Genomic DNA, 23577 nt, shown 5'->3' with positions numbered 1-23577 from the left:
TTGTTTCAACTTGAAATTACTTGTTACCCCGCTGCCTAAACATTTTTAGTTTAGACAACAGTTGTCATTTAAATTAACATCATTTAACGTAACTTGCCTCAAATAAAAAGTGCATTAAATTTGTTTGTTTTTTATTTTTTTTGTCCCTTCATAATATTCAGATTGAACCATTGATGGAGTATTCTGATGATGTTTTTCATTCTTTCCTGGACCTTGAAAGTGCAATTTACTTGGCAGTCAATGGAACAGTCACAAGTCTCCCAGTTTCCATCTGAAATATCATCTGAAATTGTGTTCTGAAGAATTATTACCTTAAGCCAATTCAAAATTAATGCTCTCTTTGTAGAGACAATATCTTTATCAAGCACTTTTTCTGATTAACAACTTTGCTGACAGTTTTCCTTTAAGGATAGCCATGTTAAAAACCGCAAAAGAGATACTTTTCAAAAACTCATACGACCTGCTCTTTAAAGGAGATTGTATTTTGATGTTATGTTATATAATGGAAATAAGTCTGTCTTCAACTCTACCTTTTAGAAGTGTGCTTTTCATTTCATTTTGAAGCTATGTCTCTAGCTTCAAGTACAGTTAAAAGAAGATGTCCTTGGATTTTAATTCATTCTACATACCACTGCCACCTCTTAAACGAGGGTGGGCTAATACATTGGTCTGAGATAACATTTTTGGACTTTGTATTTTAACAGACTGTGTTTAGGGCATTAACGTCCGCTCCAAAAAGTCTTGGCTCTCGCTTATCAATTAGCCTCTAAACTCACTGCATTAATGAACTCTTTAGCCCATGAAGGTCTGTGAATATGATGGCTTAATGAGAGCCCTCATTCCAAACTGCTTTCCAAGGGCTGGAAGGTTAAAGCTGCTTCTCTTGTGTGGCCTATTTCTTGGTCCTTTAAGTGCGGTAGATAAAGTTTTTAGGTCTTGTTAGATGTCTGCGGTACTCTGCCAAGACTTGGGCACTTTTCCATGCTTCCACAAGATTAAAATTTGGCTGGAACTCAGGCAGGCTTCAAAGACTCCATATGAAAGGCCTGAAATGCTAAAATAATTAAATAAAGCGATTTTTGCATTTCATTTAGTGTCTATTGGTAAATTAGTTTTTATTAGTTTTAAAGCAACAACTTTGAACAAACCGTTTACTCTGTGTATACAACTTTACATTTTACCACCTGAGACTTGCATTAGAAGAGGGTACTGAGCCATACCTAGGAATCAGAATGTAATTGACAATTTTTATTTTATTGAATTACATTTTTTTACAGTTCAACATGAATGTCAAATGCCTAGTTCACAGAATTGCAGACTTTATATACCATGTTCTTTTAGCTGCATGTGCATCTGTAATATAAACACATGAAAACCAACAAGGTAATCGATAGCGTTACCCAAAATTCTGTGAAGTAACTTTGTATTAGTATGGCCGCTCTTCCAGTAATCTGTAGTAAGTAAAAATAGAAATGTTATTTTCTGTTATTTTTCCAGGGGCGTTTGAAGTTTTGTCATTCACCCAAAATAAATAGTTTGAAATTCACTCAGTCTGAAGTCAGCTGGGAAGCAGATTGTTTAGCAGCATTCTCATAACATGTCACGTGACCTTTAGATGTTGGCAAGCCTCAATTGCTATGTTGGGTACTTGCGACTGTTCAGTTTTAACATTTATTTTTTCAGTGCAAGGACAGATTTTTGTGCTGCTCATATTCGTTGAGGTTTTTCACCTGGTTTATCATGCTAATTATTTAGTATGATAATCACTGGTTAATTATTTAATTGGTTTGACCACTTAGTGACATTATAGAGCTTAGCTGAATTAATTTTAGCGCTAATCCATGTAATGCTTCTCCTGCAATTACCGATTGCAGCGTTATGAACCTTTAACACTTGGCTCATCAAGCGACATTCACACTGACAGCTATTTGCAGTGACAAAGTGACCTGAAGTCAGTAATTTTCAGAGTTGGCAGTATTACGTGACATGAGTGGCGGCGACCAATGTCGATGTGTTAAAGTTTAACTTTATGCAAATGAGTAACACAACATGGCGAATACCAATAGAAGTGATATCCCTTGAGTGAGATATTATACAGGCAAGAAGGAGGAGAGGTTAATGGTAACTGGGAGTAATTTGTCTGTTCCATATGGTAATGTGGGGCAAAAAAGATGTGTAGGAAAAAACTAATGTAAAATTGTATTCATCAAATCGTGATGCATTTTTTTCTGGAGTTACTGTAGATTCGGTGGCACCACCAAGAAATGTTTACTTCCAAGAGAAGATTTATATATAGTTATATAGTTCCGTTCTATCTGTCTGTACAGGTCTTCTTTCACGCAGTTGTTCTACCTCCTCGTCCTCTTTGGACTCCAGACAAGCATCCAGACGACCACCGCGGCCACTCCCACGTCAAAGACCACCGCTGAGGCCATGGCAGGAAAGGACCCTCCTAGCACCAGATCTGCTCCCCTCCCACCCGCTTCCTCACCGCAACACCATACTCTGGTATCTCCTCGTTTCAAAGTCTAGTTTTTTGCTGTCTACAGTAAACAGGATTTTGTATTTGTATTTTAAATAATAATGTCCAATAACATTAACACAAAATGAACCCTGAGGAGGGATTAGATTCTTAACACGGTCTTGCGTCACCCACAGAGACTAATCCCACAGCAAATATGTGAACATAATTGAGTTGATTATCCAAAAAAACTACTTAATAATGCATTATCCCTTTGCTGACTCATGCTCTGCTGTGCGCTATTCACAGCACTTACAGATAGGAATGCATCGATCAGGATCGGTATCAGGTCATTTTCTGTGGATCAGGTATCGATCAGACGAGACGGATCCAGATCCGATATCGTTCGTACACTAACTATTCCGTGATATCATCGAGCCCCAAGAAAGGCAAAATAAACATTATAAAGCCCCATAAAATGCTTGTGCACTACATTTCAAGTGTTTTGAAGCTGTTCAGTGTGAGGTGCAGATGAATATTTTGTCATTATATTCAAGTTCGCTAAACTCTTCTCTCTCAGCTGCGGCTGTCTGTCATCAATCACTTTTATCTACAGCGCTTTTAACAATACAGATTGTGTCAAACCACTAAACAGCATCAAATAGGAAAATAGACTGATAGTAATGTATAAGTCATCCTCCATTCAGCACTCAAACTGCGCGTCACGTTCAGTTCAAAACAGTTAAACTCTCCTAAAGAGCACTCAATAAGAGATTTAAAGCTGTCAAGAGAAATGCTCAATATAGCATCGCGCAGATTTAATACACCACGCATCAACATCTCTTCCTCTTTAAAGTTTTCTATGCGGACTCGGAGGGCTGCGCAGCCTGCCCGCTGTGACTCCATGTTGTTTCAAGCACATCGTTCTGCACATGGGATGCGCATAAGCGTTTTGTGCTGGTCTGAAGTGAAGCCTTTCGTATTAGGATACTTTTCTGCGCAATGAAAGATTATTAATAGTCTTCCTTGTTTGGCTTTATCTACCACACTTAGCTGCCTTCATTACTGTTAAAAGAAATACATTTAAAAGAAATGTCTTGAGAACCATAAGAAGGTTTAACGTTCTTTAAAGTTGTTCCCTGCTTGCATTTCTAAAAAAAAAAAAATATGTGTAGCTACAGTAGCCTCTTACTGGGGAAAATCCTTGATAATTTTCTTGATAAATCTGGGTGGCCAGCACTCTCTCAGATTTAAAAACTACTAATAATTATTATTATTAATTTAAATGTATTTATTTACTTAATTTAAACTTTTTAAACTTTCTAAGTGTTTGTAACCTTTTCCAAGTAACCTTCCTACATATTTGGTCATTTGACACATGAAATTGATGATACATTTATCATTTTAGTGTATGATATATAAGATACATTATCCGTTGCAGCTTCACTTACATTCTCTTGCATTTTGAATGTAATATGTTTAACCTTTTTAGATGGATATTAATAGTAGAAGGATCATCCATATAGTGGTAATTTATTAGGATAATTGGATGGCGATTCTACAGTGTAAGAGATCATGATTTTACCAAAAAAGTGTCTGATTTAGCATAAAGTGAAGAGATAATGAAACTTTTTTTTACACCGATTACATCCTTTCATCAGGGATTGCTCGCAGCAGGACCCCTTCAGCCAGCAGCACAGCGCAAGAGAGTCTAGAGGTGCATTTGGGGGAGCGTGTATTGGTGGTGGGACAAAGGACAGGAGTTGTCCGATATTACGGCAAGACCAGTTTTGCTCCAGGTACGACACTATTGCCTTTCTAATAACCTCCTGCAGTGTACGATATCTCTGGAAAGTGCATTACAGGTCAGGGTTAATTGCGCATTTAGAGAAATTCGATGGCTTGTCTTTTTGCCAATGTGCTTGAATTGCTCTCCGTTATGTACCCTCTGAATGAATTAAAGCCATATTTCAGCAGCAGCATAAATGTTTCAAAGACGTCTAATATTACACAATGGAGAGAGAAACATTTTATAAATGAGTAAAAGGCCAGCCACTCAGATTCGCTTAACGCACACTTTTACCTGTCAGTCTGCTGGGATTTTATATTTGCTACGCTGCTAAGTCTTTAAGTTGAATGCAGCAGTTTTCAAACGTATACCACATAAAGGTTATTCACTTAATGGGGCTGGGGTTCAGGTGAACTCAGCAGTTCTTGAGCATTATGTGAAGTTATTTGCTGTATTTACTGCCGTATAAAGTACACTAGATGTTTTGGAGGATTTTAGGGACACTTACTTGTTTTCCAGGCCTCTTTGTTTGGGCCAGATTATCCAGATGAATGCTTGGGGGGTGTATTATTGTAAATAGTATGAAATAAATAAGTAATAAAAAACTCAATATTAGAACAAAAAAACGCTATATTGCACAATATTTATTTTTAGCTTGACTGTTTTGGATCAAAGAAATACAGCCTTGATGAGCTCCTTAATAAAACAAAACAAAAACGACATATAAAATCAATTTTTTGTGAAGATTATTGGAGTCAGGAGTTATTTGAAATATTCAAGATGTTTCAGTGTTTGGCTGGAGAACAAACATGGGTTCACACAGATTGGTATACAGAAAAAACTCGATTTAATATTGTTTATGATTGATTGTGGATGAACCATAGTCAAGAATCCGGTCGCAGTTGTGCTTCAGTGGTACATTATCACTTTATGGCCACTGTGGAATGAAACGCATTGGTTTTAATACTTGAAGCTAGGCAAACAGCTCAATATGCTGTTTATTCTTCCTGGGACGTTAAATTTTCATAGTTGATTTGTATTGTATTGAATAAGCCACTGTGCCATTGTGCACATGAGCTGACCCATAACCGTATTAACTACTGGGGCTTGTGTTATTTTATTTTTATCAAATTTATCCACAAAGTTAAATACATTTGATTTAATAACATGCGATTGAGTAATTGTGACTGAATGCTGCTGGTGTGTGGTTTGGGAAACTAGATTAGCTGAACTATTGGCATAAAAAGCTTAAACACGCTTGTTCCTGTACGCTAATTAATGACCGCTGAGTGCTGTTGAACTCGGCTCTGAGGTTTGTGCAGAGAGCACTTTCATGTATCAGGCAGCTCAGCCATTTCATCAAATCAAAAGCTGAACAACAGATTTCCAGGAGCTCTGGGATCATTTATTTTGGCAGGTATTATATTGGCTAGATGCGGACACAGGAGGGACAGTGTATAATAAAATACATTATATCCATGATACAAATATTTTTAAATTTTGTTAATGCAATTGTTTACAGTACTAGTTGTAAAAAAAAAAAAAAAAAAAAATATATATATATATATATATATATATATATATATATATATATATATATATATATATATATATACACATTATTAAACTGCTAGATTATGAGACCATACCATATAGTGTTACCTTTTAGTAATGTTTTAATCAATACTCAAATAAAAATATTACTGAATATAGAAATAATAATTTAAAATGGTTAATCTCAGTTAAGGCTTAAAATAATAATTAGAATATTTTTAATGAAAGATTCTTTATTTCTAATAAATAGCTAATATTCTTCTAATATGCATGCTTATAAGCATAAAGCATAAAGAGACCCTAAAATAAAGTGTAATAAAGTTTTTTCTTTATAAATTTTCCTTCAAATTATTATTTTTTTTTGTCATATTTGGAGGCTGTGTAGATCTTGGAAATGCCCTGCTTTACATTTGAAGACCAGTATCATTACCATATTGTATTATCACAAATCAATTACATTTCAGACATGCAATACCGTAAGCACTTCCGTCCCCTTCTAACACCATCACGCTTCTATAATGAAACACATGTAGTGCATGTTGTGAAGCTCAACAGCTTTTTTTTAAACCGAGTTCTGGTTTGCCAAGGGTCGATAGTCACTTATGAAGGCTTTGGACTTGTTGAATGAGCCTACTGAACAGTGGATTTGCTCATTTGCTCTAAGCAAGTAGTTATCTTAAAGTTTGCTGCTAGAGAAGAACTGGATTTAAGTGCCCTCATTTGGAAGTAAAGATTCAACCAGACAGTAATGACTTGCCATTTATGTTTTTTAGAAAAGAACATGGATCTTATCTGCCTTATTCGTGGAGTTTTATTGATGGGGTACTGAAAGCCCTAAGGTGAAATCCATCTTCCTCTCAATGTGCCCTTTTCATCTACCTTTCGTACATTCATAGAATAACGCTCACCCTGCGCTCTGTGCCTTGCTTACTAAAAAGCAACTGTTTGTTTGTCCTTGCATTACAAAGCATTACAAAGCTTTTTGGAAGGAATAACTGGATTTACTCAAATCGCAGGATTTGGTATTCGTTGTTTAGGCTAGAGCTGTACTGAGAGATGACAGATTGGAGATTGTTTACCCAAGCTCAGGTCGGCGAGAAAATCGCTACATTTCTCAAAATGCGTCTGCTTGTACAATGTGTGTGTTTGTGTCCCTGACAGGATTTTGGTTGGGGATTGAGTTGGACAAGCCGAGCGGAAAGAATGACGGATCAGTTGGAGGAGTACGATACTTCAGCTGTCCCCCGAAACACGGAGTCTTCGCCCCACCCTCACGAGTTCAGAGGCAAGTGTGCCGTGGAGAATTTGGCGGCCGTAATAGCATCTTAAGAGTCTTAATTCTGGTGTCTTGCTGACTTTTACTATGATTATTTCTAGCCGACTGTGTCTTTGATTGTTGGATGGACATTTTGACCTTTCTGTACAGAAGCATTAATAAGATTGTGCATCGACATTTGCAAGTCATTTCTGCATGAGGGACGTAACGGCCCCTACAGAAAATAACTGCCCTGCCCTTGTCCTCGGAAGACATTTAAAATGAGATCCCAAGATGGGATCTCTGATAAAATAACTGGACATTTTGGGCATAATAAACTTTTTTTTAGACAAATAACATATCAGCACTATATAAATTAGCTGTGCCATTTTTTTTATTTTATAATATACTTACTGTTATATAATATTATATTATATATTCTAAACTATTCAAAGTACCTCAGAAGGTGGACCATAGTTTATATTTGACTTTTTTAATAAATTTGACGGAGGATATTGGAAAAGGAATTACCTTCCTTTTACTTTCTTTTGATTAAAATCAAGCCTCTTTTTCTTACTCAATTTACTTTTCTTCAGTCAGTCTTCTATTATGGCTCTAATCCTTCCCATCATCAGCTGTCTGCCCTCCATTTGTCCCTCTGTACCTTTTACGGCTTTATTCCCCTGGTGGTTATTCAACAAATGATCAATGTTCATATCTTCTCCATCTGTCATGAATCATATATTCTTAATTCAGAACCATTCACCTATGCCATACTCCTCTCTTTCTTTCTCACTGCATTTCTGTAAAGCGACTGACTGACTGATAAGCATATTGTTCTAGAAGTTTTTTTTTTTTTTTTTTTTTTCTTTCTCGTTCAGACTTCTTAATTAACCCTCGGGGCAGCCACAGCTGAACCAAGAAAGATTACTTCTTTTTTTTTTTTTTTTTTTTTTTTTTTTTTTTTGTTAGAAGTCAAACTGAAATCAAAATAGACCCTATTTACTTACGAAATGCATGCCTCTGGTCTTAAAGCAATTTTCTGACCAAAAATGAACATTCTCTCATCATTTACTCACTCCAGTGCCATCCAAGATGTATATGGCTTTTATCTGTGGAAAGAAGGGAACTGTATTTTTAGTAAAAGAATCCATCTCCACGAGCTTATGCAATAAAGTGTATGGGAACCTCTAAAAAGTGACTGTTGGTGTGGATGCTAATATAGTTTTAGTTATATTAATTCTCTATATCATTAGTCAATAATAGTTAAGTTTATTATAAGCATAGACTGTATTTATTTCACCTGCCTCTTTAATTATTCAAGCTTTTTAAAGTTGGTGGATTCTAATTGGCTTTCAACTCTTTTATTATTTATCAGAGAAAAAAAAAAAAGTTCTGAAAGTGATTTAAGTGATATCAATTCCCTGCACTATTATAGTCACAGTTGTGGTATGGATATAATTAGAAATTAGAATGATTATTACAACGCCATTTTAGTTTTTGTCAATGGGCCTTTAATGTGCATCATTCATCATTGCATGTTCTTCTAAAGTAAAACTTCCTTTTCAGCTTGCATCATCTTGTATGTGGAGCGGAGAACATATTGTTAACCAATAAACGGTAGTTATTGTAATGTTATTGTAGTTTTAGGCTGCTGTTGTTGGTCTTATGTATTGTCTCTGTTCATGTTAGTCAACAAAGATTACAGGAATAATAGCAAATGACAATACTTTTACAAAGAAGTATGACTATTAAGATACAGCCCCTAAAAATGCTTTGTTTATAGTAAGTGATGGTAGTATTAATTTGAATCTGGCTGTAAAATGGCAGACATTCGCTTTTGTTGAAATTTGAAATTGTCATACTTTTAAATTGTGAACATACTGGAGTAGTTCTCCGTGCTTAAGTAGACCTAAAGGCTCCACATCCTCTTGAAAAAAGCCTCCTCGCTGGGTACCTTCAGCCAAGTCAGTGTGCGGTGCGGCGGTTTTTTCAGGAGAGGAACAGTCCTCAACAATTACAGCAAACTAGTATTTAAGTCTGGCGACGTTCTGGTACGGAACAATCATGTTTCACGATCCAGTCAGTTCCTAATAGACTATTTCACTCTGAAGTGCATCACATTATGAAAGTAAAATGGGTTTCGAGTGCCATTTTACGTGTACTTCAGAGATTTTACCCGTCCATTGGAGAATCTTTCTTCTGCTTTTTTTTCCGTCCTAACGTATATATGTTTGCGATTTTGTTCCTGCTACGTATTTACATGTCAAATTGTTTATGACAATTTTGACAAGCATTTGTCAAAATAAACCCATGTGACTGTCACTATTTTGAAGCGATAAATTTGTTGTTTGACAGCTAACGGAGTATACGCAAGGGTAAAATAATGCATCTTGACAGTTTTCTGGCAGAGCGTCAGTTGTAAAAGTGCAGTGGAAGAAGTAATACTGAACATTCGCTTTGTTTTAACTAGCAGGATTCATGGCTCAGTGGACTGTCTGTCAGAGCTGTCCTCGTCTCGGATGAACTATTCCTTCACAGGTGAGCCATTCTGTTGTCTGCTGTCTGATTCCCTCTTCTCCGTCAAAGCTTTTAAGACTGGAGACAGTTTAGGCATTCCTTTTTCATATAATATTTGGTCACTTTCCAGCGGATGTTTTTGTGTTTGCTTTAATAAGGAATCCGACGCACTCTCAGTACTTCCTCAGCTATTGCCACACAGAGGGAACCAAGCCGCAAAAGCCAAGCAAGCAGGTGAGAATAATGTGCGAGTTGTGATTATAATTATGATTTCATTTTTATCAATGGTTTTTGAGATAATCGACAACACCAGCTGCGGGATAGTCAGGTCTTATTAGACCATCATTTAAAGAAGCCCATATCTCAAGTATCCTGGTCAATTTTTTAAATACATTGCAAATTAAATGGAACTAAAATGTTATTTTAACTTATAATTAACTAATATACAATAATTAACTAATATAAAATAAGCAGAAATGTACATTCATTAGCATTAATTAATGATGACCAAAATAAATTTTTACCAAAACCAAAATTACATTTTTCGTATTAAAGTTTATTTAATCAACAAGCAATCGATTGGATTAATCAACTCCCAAATAAAACATTGTTTGTTTTTTTTTACAGTGACACCTATTAGCTGTTTAGTAGCATGTATATTACTAGAATATTAGAATATTAGCCATTTATTAGTGCAAATTAAGCACAAATAAAATAATAAATTAAAATACAAAATGGTAATTGTTACACTCCATTTAACAACTTACTCCGAATTATGATATAAACTTATAATTGCACAAAAAAGTTTAAATTGTAAGATAAACATGCAATATTTTTTTTCTGCCAATTATGCCTTTTCTCAGAATTATCAGAGTTATTTAAAAAAAGAATGAATAAAAAATTTGAAATATGAATAAATAAAAAATAAGTCAATTGCAATTAAGTCAGAACCTTTGAAACTTTATTTATTCAGTGGTGGAAACAAGTTTCCATCGTTTTTGCACCAATTTGTTGTTGAAATATAAACTTATGACCACAGGTGTAAAATACTTAAGTAATTTTACTTGATTACTGTACTTAAGTATAATTTTGGGGGGACTTTCTTTTGCAATAAAAACCTACATTTATTTTCACTTGATTACATTTCTGAAGAAAAAAAACACTTTTCACTTCTTATAATTTTAAAATAAGTAAATAAAAATATAAAACAAATAAAATAAAAATGTAATATACTTTTTCCTATGCACATTAAATATGGTTAATGTAAGCTCAAATGTGCATGCATTATGTGAGAACCAGTAAACGTTGTAGCTTGCATCAGATAAAAGTCTAGGTCCAACAGTTCAGTATCAAATCTGAGGAAGCATACTGAGGTAACAAAGTCGTGTTTTCCCCCTAAAAAGATTATTCATTATTATTTCTATTTTGATAGACCCATAAGCTGTGTGATATATTGACTGCACAAGATTGAATGCAAATAAAATCAGTGATGAATATTTAAATATAATATTTTTGTGGATAAGTTGTATTAACTATCTATTAATTAGTTATCCTTTTTTTTTTTTTTTTTTTTTTTTACTCAAGTATGTTTTTGGCCAGATACTTGTACTTTTAATTGAGTAGGATTTTTACTGAGTATCTTTACTTTCACTTGAGTAAAAGTTTTGAGTACTTTTTACACCTCTGATAATGGCTGTCATAAAAACTATTTTTTATAACATTCATTTAAACAAAATCAATTTTAAGTAAAAATATAATACATTTACATGGTTAGCTGACTATGAGCTATAGATTGGCTTTCTTGAGAAGGTTTAAGGTTATGCGACAATGTTAACAAGCTGTTTTATTGACATCTTTCTTATTCATGAAGTTGTTTATAAGGCATTATGCATTATAATGCCTTAAAATACACTTAGAATGTATTTTGAAAACAGGCTTCATAGAAAGTGTTACCAAAATTTCAAGTGGCAGAATTTTGGTGCATCAGTAATATTAATTAGATTCTTGTATCCAGTTCTCAGATTCTCTTTGTCTTCTGTTGTCGTCTCTTAGGAACCGCTCCAGTAATTTGCGCGACGCTGGAGCACAGTCAGCGCTGGCTGGGGTACATCAGGGCAACAGCAGCGCTGGCCCTGGGCCTAACCGGTGGGTGGCACCACCAGTTCCTCTGGCTCAGATGGCACTGTCAAACTCCACCTGGGCATGCAGGTCTTGCTAATTAGTGCCAATGAGATGGGCACCATCCGCTACATTGGCACAACTGACTTTGCCCTGGCCTCTGGCTGGGCCTCGAGCTGCGCGAAACCCGAAAGGAAAAACGATGGTTCTGTGGGCAGCCGACGCTACTTCAGCTGTCGCCTGGCCACGGGGTTCTGGTGCGACCCAGCAGGGTCACGCATCGCGTATCAACGGGCCAAGCTGGTGGATGAAAGCAGCTGAGAACGCCACACGCCGAATCATGGGCTTCCCATCTCTCCATCCATCTGGCTTTCGCTTCATTTCATTGCCGTGGATTTGTTTTGACATTTCTGCCAACCTGAGGAGACATTTTCTTTCTAACTGCACTAAGACTCATACGCTCACAGCTGATAAACTGTTTACTCCATTTTCAAACGAACTAAATGTAAAGTGAGGGAGAAAATAGTCCAATTTCATTTCTTCTGAGGTTTTAATTTTAGCCGGAGGTTCGAATTCAGATGCTTCTGATTAAGTAAACCGCAGTCTCTGAGCACTTTAATAAACATGGGTGAAGACAATGACTTGAATGGCAGGATTTAAGAAGTTGAGACGATTTAATAACTTCAGTAACTGTGACTGTATCAGCTTCTCAAATCCCCTCAGACGTTCTCTCAACAGAATAAAGCATCGCTTAGTGTTTGTCTAGTCCTGTCAGAAGGTGCGAATCCCTTCAGAACATGGCACTTATACATTCGGAAACTTGTAATCTTTCATATCGATGCGAGACCAGTTGCGATTAAATATAAGCACTTTAATATTATCATAATCCAAGATCTAATCAGCTCAGAGAATAAAAACTTGATTGTACTTGATAGTTCCACAGATGATGTAGCAGTTGTTGCTGCTGACAGACTTAATCAGGTTTTTTGTTTTGCCTGCTCTTGACTGAAAGATCCCTAATAGAAACTGGAGTCAGTTTTACGAAGTCATTTAAAGATGATACACAGACCAAACAATGAGGGCTAAATCAGGAACTGAAAATATCTACCATTATTTTCAGTTTAAACTCAGAGTTTAAATATCAGAGCGTGTTTGTGGATATGTTTTTGTTTTGTACGATTTGGTCTGTAATAACCGTTAAGTGACATTATAATGAACCAATTAGTATTTTTCATATATACAGGCATTTCTACATAGTTATATTAGATAATAAAAAAAGTTATTAATGAGAATAGATTGGCATAATTTCTCAAATGCAACTGTTCTTATTTTATTTAACCCATTTAATGTTGAATACCTTTTCCAAATTCTAGGATGAGTATGCATTCGAAATTACGGATGTACATCATTTTGCACTAATGAGAAAATTATGAAAAGAATGTTTATGACATTGACTAGGTATCAGAAAATCCTAAAAAGAAATACATGAGGGTAAGAAATGGCAAAGAAAACCAATAAAAGAAAAAGAATATAAAATGAGATAATTTCCAATGGAAGTTGGAGACTTATTGCACATTTCAGCCTGTTTCCACAGGGATGTTTTGTACTGTCTGTACATTATCTGCTTAGTGCTGGTTGTATATTTTGTGTGGATTTAAATGTAGTATTTTAGTATTAATTTAAATCTGAATTATCAAATGTAATGCACAAAGAATGTTTGTCAGATTTGTCCATTTCAATTACAATAAAAGTTACAATATTTTAGTTTTTTTACTTTTACTTCTTTTTCTTCGCCCATAAAGGGTTTCTGTTCATACTACACACATTTCTATGAACTATTTGTCGATAAAGTTTGTCGCTCATTCAATGTAAAACCTACTCACTATTTGATTTTGGCCAAAAAAGTGTGAGCTTTAATGTATCGAGTCAGTTCCCATTAAGTTTAATGCGATGATCTGCTCCATTTTTGACATGTTCAAACTAAATATATAATCAATTAGAGAAAATAAATTAGATGCAGTTTGTTGATTTATGAGTCAGCATGTTCGATTTAAAGATCCTCTTTCTGCACTTACATAATTAACACAATCTATTATTTATTGACATTTATTTTGCAGCAACTTTAATTATACATAAATTCGTACTGCACTTAATAACTACTTAATCGAGTAGAAGGTCAACTCTCCCCTTTACATAAGGTTTACATCTTATTCAGGACAAGAACCATTCACTAACCCTTGCATGATGTAATAAGTTTCAAGCAACAAGCAGTTTACACGGAAACGGCATGACGATCACAACCCATCAGAAAGCACGCTTTTTGGACCAATGAGATTTCACAATTGGCTGTGCTGGTCACCATTATGCTGCAGAAATAAAATAAAAAAAAAAACTAGGCTTTTGTCAAACGTATAATTGCTTGACATGGTTGGTTAAGAAAACATTAGGATTTTGTTGTGAAGTATCACATTGTGACTACGGAACCATCTGCTCCATGTTTACTCAATATCGTAAATAAAATGGCTCAGTCCATTGCGCTGTCATATTTATGGAAACAGCTTGAGATGATTTGTGACATACTGAATTAGTATCCATTCGAAAATGTGTGGACTCTAGCCACGAAAGGCCCCACATGGTCAACGTGAAAGCTTAGGTATGCCATGATTTTCACATTGGCTTAAATATTTTTAATAGGCCTAATTTATGAGAGAGACACATTCCCAAGACATTAGACAGAGTGGATCAATGGATTCCTGCTGTTTGTGCCAGATTCTGATCCTGCCATCTGCATGTCAAAGCAGAAATTAAGATTCATCAGACCATTCGTCAATGTTCAATTATTCAATGTGGCGGTTCTGTGGAACCCCGTGACCTTGACTGACTTGAGAAAACGCTATCACAATGTCCTGCTGCTCAAGCCCATCAGCTTTAAAGGTTTGACATACTGCGCAGTCAGAGATGACCTTCTTCACCTCGTTGTTGTAAAGAGTGTTATTTTGTTTATTTGTGATCTTTCTACTGTATCAGATTGAACAGACAAGGTCATTCTCAACAAAGGCAAATCTTATAGTGCAATGAAAATGCCACTGGCTGGGCTTCTTGTGCAATTCTGTGCAAGGTTGACTTTGTCTACAGAATGCATGAAAACGACAATATTAGTATAGTATCTAATCACATTTAATAAACATGGAAAATCATATAATTCAATAAAGAAAATGGTGAGCTAAAAGAATAGGCCTTTTTAAAGAATATGATACATTCCCCAACTCTCTCTGTGTCTTTCACTTTTACAAAAATCTTGGAAACACTATTTTGCTCATTTTGCTTAGAAAATGTAGCAAAAGGTAAATAAATAAACATGTCTCCCGTTCACCACTAGTTTACACATCCATGAGGATGACCACTTTTGAAAATCCCACGAATGTGAAAGCGGTCCATTAGGTTGATGTTTGCATTTATTGGGCATACTTTTACAATCACAGGCATTTGTTAGATTGACAGCTCATGCATTGACATCAGAAAAATAATAGAGGAATATATAGATTTTACATTTTTATGCCATAGCCATTTATATTGCTTATTTTCTAACACTTAACCAGCATATTCATTTTTGTGCTTGCTATTATTGGAATACAGCTATTTTCACCACCATGTCCAGCTCGTTAACTTGGGTGTCCTCGAGAATTCCCAATTTCCCCATTTATAAATATTACTTTGCTCATTCATGTGCTTGGAAGCTGTAGGCTAAATAACATACTTCTGCCTCATCAGTCTTAGTAAGTCAAAATCAGATTATGTCTTAGATGTTAGACATCGTCAAACACCATACACATATATTGTTCCTGTTTCACATTTTGAAGTTATCCATGGAGTGCTCTGTGCATTCTGCATCTTGTGAACAATGATGAATGGATTTTGTCAGCTTTGTATACCGAGAAGGTAAATCGTCACTGCTCCACATGGAGCGTGTTTTGTATTTTGTAAAAATGTATGGCACTTTTGAAATGCAGACTGTCACACGGTAAAACAAGCACAGAACATGTTGGCATATGGCGACGTTTTAATTGATATATAAAATCTCATTAAATGCTAAATGTCTTTAATAGTATTTTGTGAAATATTTGACAATTTAAGTTGTAAACATGTTTAGAAAGCATAAAATACAGAAAGCTATTAGCTTTTTCATAATTCATAATCAAGTAAAAACAGATGCATTTCATCTCAAACTTTTTTTTCTCATTTAATGGTCAGCAGGCAGAAAGGATGGAAAATCTTGGAAGTTCTTGGTCTGAAAAATTAAAAATATATAATTACTATTTATTATTTTTTTAATGGACAGCATGGACAACAATCTTGTCTTATCTTCAGATGACACCACCTCTAAGGTAGAATAGGGCAGTAAGCTTTACCAACTCTGTCCAATCCTAATGAAAATAGTTTATTAGCATTAGCATGTCCTGTAGAGTTTAGCACTTCTTATTGTTTGAGTATTGCAGTTTTTTTTCAATGTATTCTGTTCTTGCAGCTAGCTGTTCTGAATTATGGTGATTGGTGATATTTTATATGTTAATGACATTAATTAGGAGTCGTTTACAAGGCAAAGAGTTGAAACCATTTAATCAAATTGATCACAATAATAATAATCAAACAAACTCATATTCAAGAGATGATCACATTTAGGATGGCTTCTACTCAACATTTTATGAATGAGGCCCCAGCTCTCCAGGGCTGCATCCCAAATCTAAGACAGCTGAATTGCTGCCTTCTGTGGCAATGACATTGCAGGTGATTTTGCACAAGGGAACCGCACAAAACTCAGACAATAATTTCAGACAGACTTCTGAGGTAGGTTAAGGATTAATCATCTATAATAAGATAGAATGAGATTTGGTGAAACAACAAAAATATTTATTGTAATACTAATGCTAATTTCTTGTTAGAAATAACATCCAAAAGATGCTGTACGTAGGATTGACACAGAGTGGTTGAACTAGGTATTGTAGTCAAATTCAAAATATTCAAACAGTTTTTTTTCTCTGTGTTACTCTGTGTTTTCCGCCAACTGGCAACCCAGGGTTCCGAAACACGATTGGGTAAACTGGCAGTGGGCGGGATTCACAAAGCAAAAACCAAGTCCTGAGTTCTGGGCTGGGAGAATAATTGACTGTAGTATTGTTTTTCAGATAAACAAGTATCTTAACTTAATATTTTTTTAAAATATTATCATATTTTTATGCTGTAGTAGAGTCAAAGTCCTACAAACAGCACCTTAAACTCACCACCACATGCGACTTTCAGATGCCGTCTTTATTTTTAAGATGAGATGTCACAAAATGGAACACACAGGATTGTGGGATATCAAAGGAAGCAAAGGATACATCTATGCTGTCAACAAAATTGATCAGAAGAAGGTATCTCATGAGGTATGAAGTGAAGCTAACTTTGGATTCAGACATGCCTTGATGCCTTTCTACCTTGGAATGCTGCATCTACCTCAGAGCATTTTTCAGCATTTGGATGCAGCCCAGGAAAGAGTTTGGACACCCCTACATTACACCATATGGAGCATATCATATCCATATCCTTTCAGAGTGAACACAAACTTAGTCAGGAGGTTGGACTGTCTTGCCCCGGAGAGCCAATGTTGTGCAGAGTTTCAAAGTTCTAATGTGCCCAATATTTATGAAGACAGTGATTTACTGGTTCAGATGTGTTTAATTAGAATTGGAGTTAAACTCTGTAGCACACTGACACTCCAAGAACATAAAAATGCGTGGGTGAAATTTTAACATTTCAGAATCATGTTTAAACACTTAGGCCAGATTTACTAAAAGAACAAATTAGCAATAGACTGTAAGTTATAAGCGACAATGGGAGTGGAAAGTGCAGTGGGTGATCTACTGACAATGTGCAAATTAAAGAACACAGATGCAGCCAAATCATTTACATAATGGCCCATGCAATCTACCAAGAGCAGCACAAATTAGCAACTTCCAGGTTGCATGATTTATTTAAATACTCTCCTACTATAAATTTTGCATCTGAAAGGAAAACTCTTGCAAATGCATATGCAATAGGTCAGCCACAAAATAACCCTGTCCATGATTTTTTATAATTAATTTTTTAACTGTGTTACTTTAATAAATCCTGACAGTACTTTTTATGCCAAGAGAGGGTGTAAATCTGGTGTTCAGCAAAATAACCAGGTTAATTTGGATGTGGTTTGGAAAGGGAATAATCTTTCCATTCGTTCTTCAAACCACTTGTCCCGTGTAGAGTTTGTAGGGATGCTGAAGCCTATCCCGAACAAGGTACGAAAATTCTAGGCCAGTTCATCGCGGGGTTAACACACATGCACGCTCACATTTAAACTGAGGATCCTTTTTGCTATGAGGCAAAAGTGCTCCAGATTGAAACAATGCCTTACTGTGGAAAGTGAATAATGCATAGATAAAACCTTAAAGACAATGTTCAAACTTTAAACATATAAGCCCTATTCAGATGGGCTTACTTTTGCAAGGCTAGATGAAATAATGGAATTTTACCAAAGGTTGTCCGTAAAAAAAGAAAAGACACATAACAGCTCAAACCAGCATGAACATATCTAGGGCAGAATACCTATTAACAGCAGCATGTATTTCTTGACTTCATGTATTTTAAAGAATTAATTTATTTCAATAGGCTTGTTTGAAATGTGCCTTGTCTCGCCTGAAATGTAGACAAGAGTAGGTGGCTGCAGTCAGGGCAGGAGTGAAAAAAGCGCAGTCAATACGGACAGTTTTATCTAGCCGTTACATTATCAGAGGTAAAACTGTAAATTATTGAACTAATGTTTGTTTTAATGGTATCCCATGGCAAAAGAAAAGAGAAAAACCTGAAGTAGCCTATAATAACACTTTTCGAACAAATTAAAGCTGTAAGCATGAAAGGTTCATGGGTGTAGGCCAAATGACTTTAGAAAAAAATTGACATTAAACAGTTGTGTCTATCTCAGTGCACTGCTGTTTTTTTCCCCTCATAGTCACTATTTTCACATAATTAAGTATTCTCTAATCCAACATTTCTTTATTAGGGTAAAAAAGATAACTTGTTTTCAGTCGACAGATTAAAGAAGGTAGAGGCACCCAAAAAGAAGGAGAACCTGCAGCTTCACCACTGACAGATGAAGATGGTGAAGTACTGGAAAAAAAAAAGAAAGCTTCTTCTGCTTCTGTATTTCTAGGAAATAAAGATGGCCAAATAACTTGTGAGTTATCTGTGGTTATACATCTAATACTACCCTTACGTCTTTTTATTCCATGGTAATCAGTTTAATTTTCAGAAGGTGTGATGATGGAGATGCTTGTCATCAGTGCGTCCAACCACACTAAAATCCTGAGGAAAGTTCTGATTACTTCCAGAGGTCGCAGCAGTCAGGTTAGTCTCATTTAAAGTGATTGCTACACCACTGTCATACCATCACATGACCCTCCTATATTATGGACAATCAGAAAAAGCGTGAAAGAGAAGCACACTTTCCTTAAAATCTGCATACAGTGCGCTCATCAGTGTCCCCTGCATCATTTAAAATGGTACCGCCAAATAAATATGCATGTGTATATGGAAAAAAACATTTTTTTAAAATAAAATAATAAAAATAACACAAGGTAGCCTATTCAGTCTTGTTTCTGTGAAGTAACGAAAAACAAATTTAAGTGTATTTTTCTCTTATTTATTAACTATTCTTGTTTCCATTTGCATTAAGATAATTTTTCTTATGGCAAAAAAAAAACAACACAAAAATCCCAGAGGAAGCAAGACTAAATTCTACAATTTTTCATCTATAAAAAAACCCATCTTAACTTAATTTTTAAATTAAAAAAAAAAAAAATTCTCAGCAAGAAGAGCGTTTTTGCAGTGTGCATGAATGAATAAACTATTTAAGCAATGTTTATGCTGTAAAACAGGGGAGGAGACTGAAAGAAACCCTGGGTTTAGTAAAGAAAACCTGCATCTGGACATCCAGACACCTCGCGACGTACATCTCCATAACAATGTGCATGATACAAATCAGTTTAGTGCTTCCTTTTTCGGTTATTGTCTTTTGTCTGCAAAAGAGCGCCTTGAAAAAGGCTTTTTAGTAAATCGACAACAAGCTCTGGTGTAGGCGACGGTGACTGCAGCTGTCATGTTCTTTTCATTGAATTTTATTTTCGTAAATCCCAGAATAAAGGGGCAAGTTGGGGGAAGTGCTGGGCACGTAGCAGGACCCAGAGGGCGGTCTGTCATTGAACATTAAACCTCGATTGGCTGATGAATCTGTCAATCAGCAAAAGCGAAACAATAGGTATTGACAGGTGTGTTCGACTTGAAGTGGCGCTGCAGTGAACGATATACTTTGATACATCAGTGTACTTTGATGGCAGACTTTTTTGTGGTTGGGGAGGCCAATGAGGTGTCCTGTGTCATTTTGACATCTTAGAGGCGCCACTGCATACCTAAATCCCTTTCCAGAGATATGACATACTGTGAATATGATTGTGTGCATTTTTAAGTATATGATTTTCTAATTTGTCTGCTCCCTGAGAGCTACTGTCCTGCAGAGCTCAGCTTCCACCCCAATCAAACACACCTGAACCAGCTAATCAAGGTGTTCAGGGTTAGGCTACTTGATAATTAGATTACTTGATAAATTGGAGTATGTTTGGAACGGAAGCCTAGAGGATGGCAGCTCTCCAGGAGTGGGGTTTCAGATTCCTGTTTAGTACATAAAAATAATAAATATACATAAAATAATAAAAATGCATTAAAAATGGCAAAAAATGTTGTGCACCATAAAATCACTATCTCCGTTGGAAATGGAGGTGTACAAGAGGTAAAAACGATACAAATACTGTTAGTTTTTAAACACAAACCACTTGTAGTGTCTTAGGCCACCAATGTATTGTTATGATGGGATATGGTTTAATTTTTTTGTTCTGTGCATAAGTTCCTTATACCAACAATTACATGACTGACAGACTACAACGATTTGACTTAAAAATCAAAAAATGGATCTACTGAAGAAAAAAGATACCTACACCTTAAATCACCTTTTTTTATCATATTCGACGTGTCAGTGAATTATTTATTGATCCATCACAAATGTATCACAATTTTTTTTTTTAAATTATGCTTTATTTTGTCACTATGATGTATGGATGTAGAAAAAGCATATTGTTTAGGGGGTTATTGTTTGTAGGTGTAATGTTTAACAGTTACTTTGGGAAATGATAACTTCTAAAATGAATGAAACAGCCTAGCTTTTATTATAACTAGTATTTGAATATTTGTCATATTTCACATTATTAGACTAATTATTAGAATCAAAACCATGTTCCAGCTTGTCATCATTATCTCCTGTGAGACATGATGCTTCTGCTTATTTTTAATACAGAGCAATGCCAAACTTATTAAATAGTAATTTATTAATTTCTCAGATCTCATCATTGAATGTCAAATTACAGAGATTAACAGATACATGATACAATAAGGTTTTACAACATTTTTACAAGTGTGGTCACTTTGTAATTGCGAAGCGAAATAAAAATAAAGTAAAAGAACCAAATAAAATAAATTAAAATAGCAATAAAAATCCCATTTTCATGCAATAACACTCAGATTTATGAATCTCCCATAAACCGTATCAGATATCTTCAAACCTATATCTTTATGTTTTTTTTTTTTTGTTAAAGTCAAGAAATATTTATCTCTCAAAAAAGTAGCATTTTACATTGAAATATACCATTTATGGTAAACTGTAGTATCAATGCTAACAAAGTGTCTATGACATTGTAAATTATGATATCATAAAGTCAAGAGGGATATAAATGAGTCAAATATTTGAAACATATTTCAGTTAATATTCTGTGATGATATTAATATAGAACTTTATATGAAGGTTAAAAATAAAGATAAAATTATCATTTAAAATAACATAATAAAAATAAAGATAAAACAATTTTTTTTCCACAATGAGACCACTATTTAACAAAAAATAGTGTAAAAATTGCCACAAGATATTCCTTTGTAAAACCCTCACTATTAAAGACACTACAGCAGTTCTTTCTGATAGTATAAAAAGACCATCCAACATTTGCTTCGAAATAGCAGCTTGATAAAACTGAACAGTAAGCAATATGACTAAAACAATGAATGTTTAAGACATTAAAGTGACAAAACAGTATGTGAAAAATTAATTTTCCTCATCAGTAAGCTTAAAGGAAAAAGTCCTTCAATTAAAAAAACAGGACTTGAGATTATGATACATAGTTAATGATATTCTGCTCAAACAGGTGTAAGGCTCTTATGTACACAAAGTAAATGCCAAATCGAAAACTAATGGAATGATGCCTATTAAAATAAAATTTTGAAATGTGTTCTTATACAGCCAAGTTTCATACAACACAAAGCCCTTTCACACGACTCGTCAACATTCCCTAATGCATTGAACTCTCTAAGTCTATACAGCATCAGACTGGTCTTGTGTTGTGTGCAAGGCAGACTTTTTACTGATGCTGAGTGTTAAAACAATTTTAAAGCCACTTTCTGCTGGCATTTCAAAATGCAGTTCATGGTTAGCGAACAATTTCCAAGATGTATCATTATGTGGGTGGTTTAGGCGTACTAGGAATAAGCCAAAGGCTGTTCCAAGCTTAAAAGAGCATCTTTTGATGTTCTGTTATGCTAAAGCTCCAACAAAACTTCACTAGCTAAGCAGCTTTACCAGAAATACCCTGCTGGTTAATAACCTTCACCGGCTAAGGTGTGCTGGTGAACCTCTTGGCTATGTTGGCTTTGTTGATCCAAAACAGCATCAAACTTGGAAATTCACACTAGCTTAATATCTCAACAAGGTTGAGGGAATTTTTTTTTTTGAAAAGTTTTTGTAATATATTAAAGCAACTGTCGGTCATGAAAATTTCATATTTTTTCATTTTGGGAGTCCCAACAACAGGTTGACAATTCATGGCAAGGTAAAAAAAAAGCGTATAATATAATATTCTTATAATATGCATTTAGTTTTACCGTATTTGTTTGGTTGATTTCATGTAGAGTAGAGTTTGTGAACTTTCAACACTCCAAAAGTGGCACCTAGAGGCAAAAAACCATTTGCATTTTCATTTAGACCAACGTGAAAAGACCAACAAATAGGCAGGCAATATGTTAATGTTTCATTTTGACATCAAAACAAAACAACTTAGGACTCGTTTGAACAATTACTCCTTTCAATGATTCAGAGTCGACTCTGAGACAAAAACTTTATATCCAGTAAACTTTCAGATTTGAAACTTTGCAGGATGATTTCATTCAGCTGTGTTACACCCTACATGAAAGGTAATTAAAAAAATTAAATAAATAATCCATAATAGTGGCACCTTAAATTAATAAATTTAGTTTTAATGCATTTTTTTTACAGATTAAATCACTATCACAAGTCCTGTGAAAGAGCCTTCATTTGCTGACGAGTATGCTACATGTTTCAATTCCAACACCATTGCAACAGGTAGTCTGATCACCAAAGGCCATAAACACTCATGAGTTTCACACACACAAGCCATTAGAGTATTCTGTTATTCATGTTGTTTGGTGATAGATGAAAACTGCTGCGTTTAAAAAGCCAACCAAGTCCAAGAATGAACAAATGATACATAATGAATGGGGGCAGTTTGCTTTCTGAAGCACACCCATTAATAATTTACATGACCTCCAAATAATAAATTAACAAATGAATAAATAAACAAGCAGGCAAGCAAACATCAACAAACCCGTTTTATTTTTTTCTCCCCCGTTATGGAAAAATATCACTGATATAATATAGTCTTTTTTTACAGAATTAGTCCTTGTGAGGGCTTAATCAGT

At 35.0% G+C, this 23577-nt stretch overlaps 1 pseudogene; it reads left to right on the top strand.

The window, feature by feature from the left end:
* The window catches only part of LOC122334849, a 28521-nt pseudogene extending 16370 nt beyond the window's left edge, over positions 1-12151 (top strand).
* The last annotated feature ends 11426 nt before the right edge of the window (positions 12152-23577 follow it).

This window comes from Puntigrus tetrazona, unplaced genomic scaffold (assembly GCF_018831695.1).
Source record: "Puntigrus tetrazona isolate hp1 unplaced genomic scaffold, ASM1883169v1 S000000653, whole genome shotgun sequence".
Classification (NCBI taxonomy): Eukaryota; Metazoa; Chordata; class Actinopteri; order Cypriniformes; family Cyprinidae; genus Puntigrus; species Puntigrus tetrazona.
Note: the sequence above shows the minus strand (reverse complement) of the source record. Positions and strands in the feature narration are given on the sequence as shown.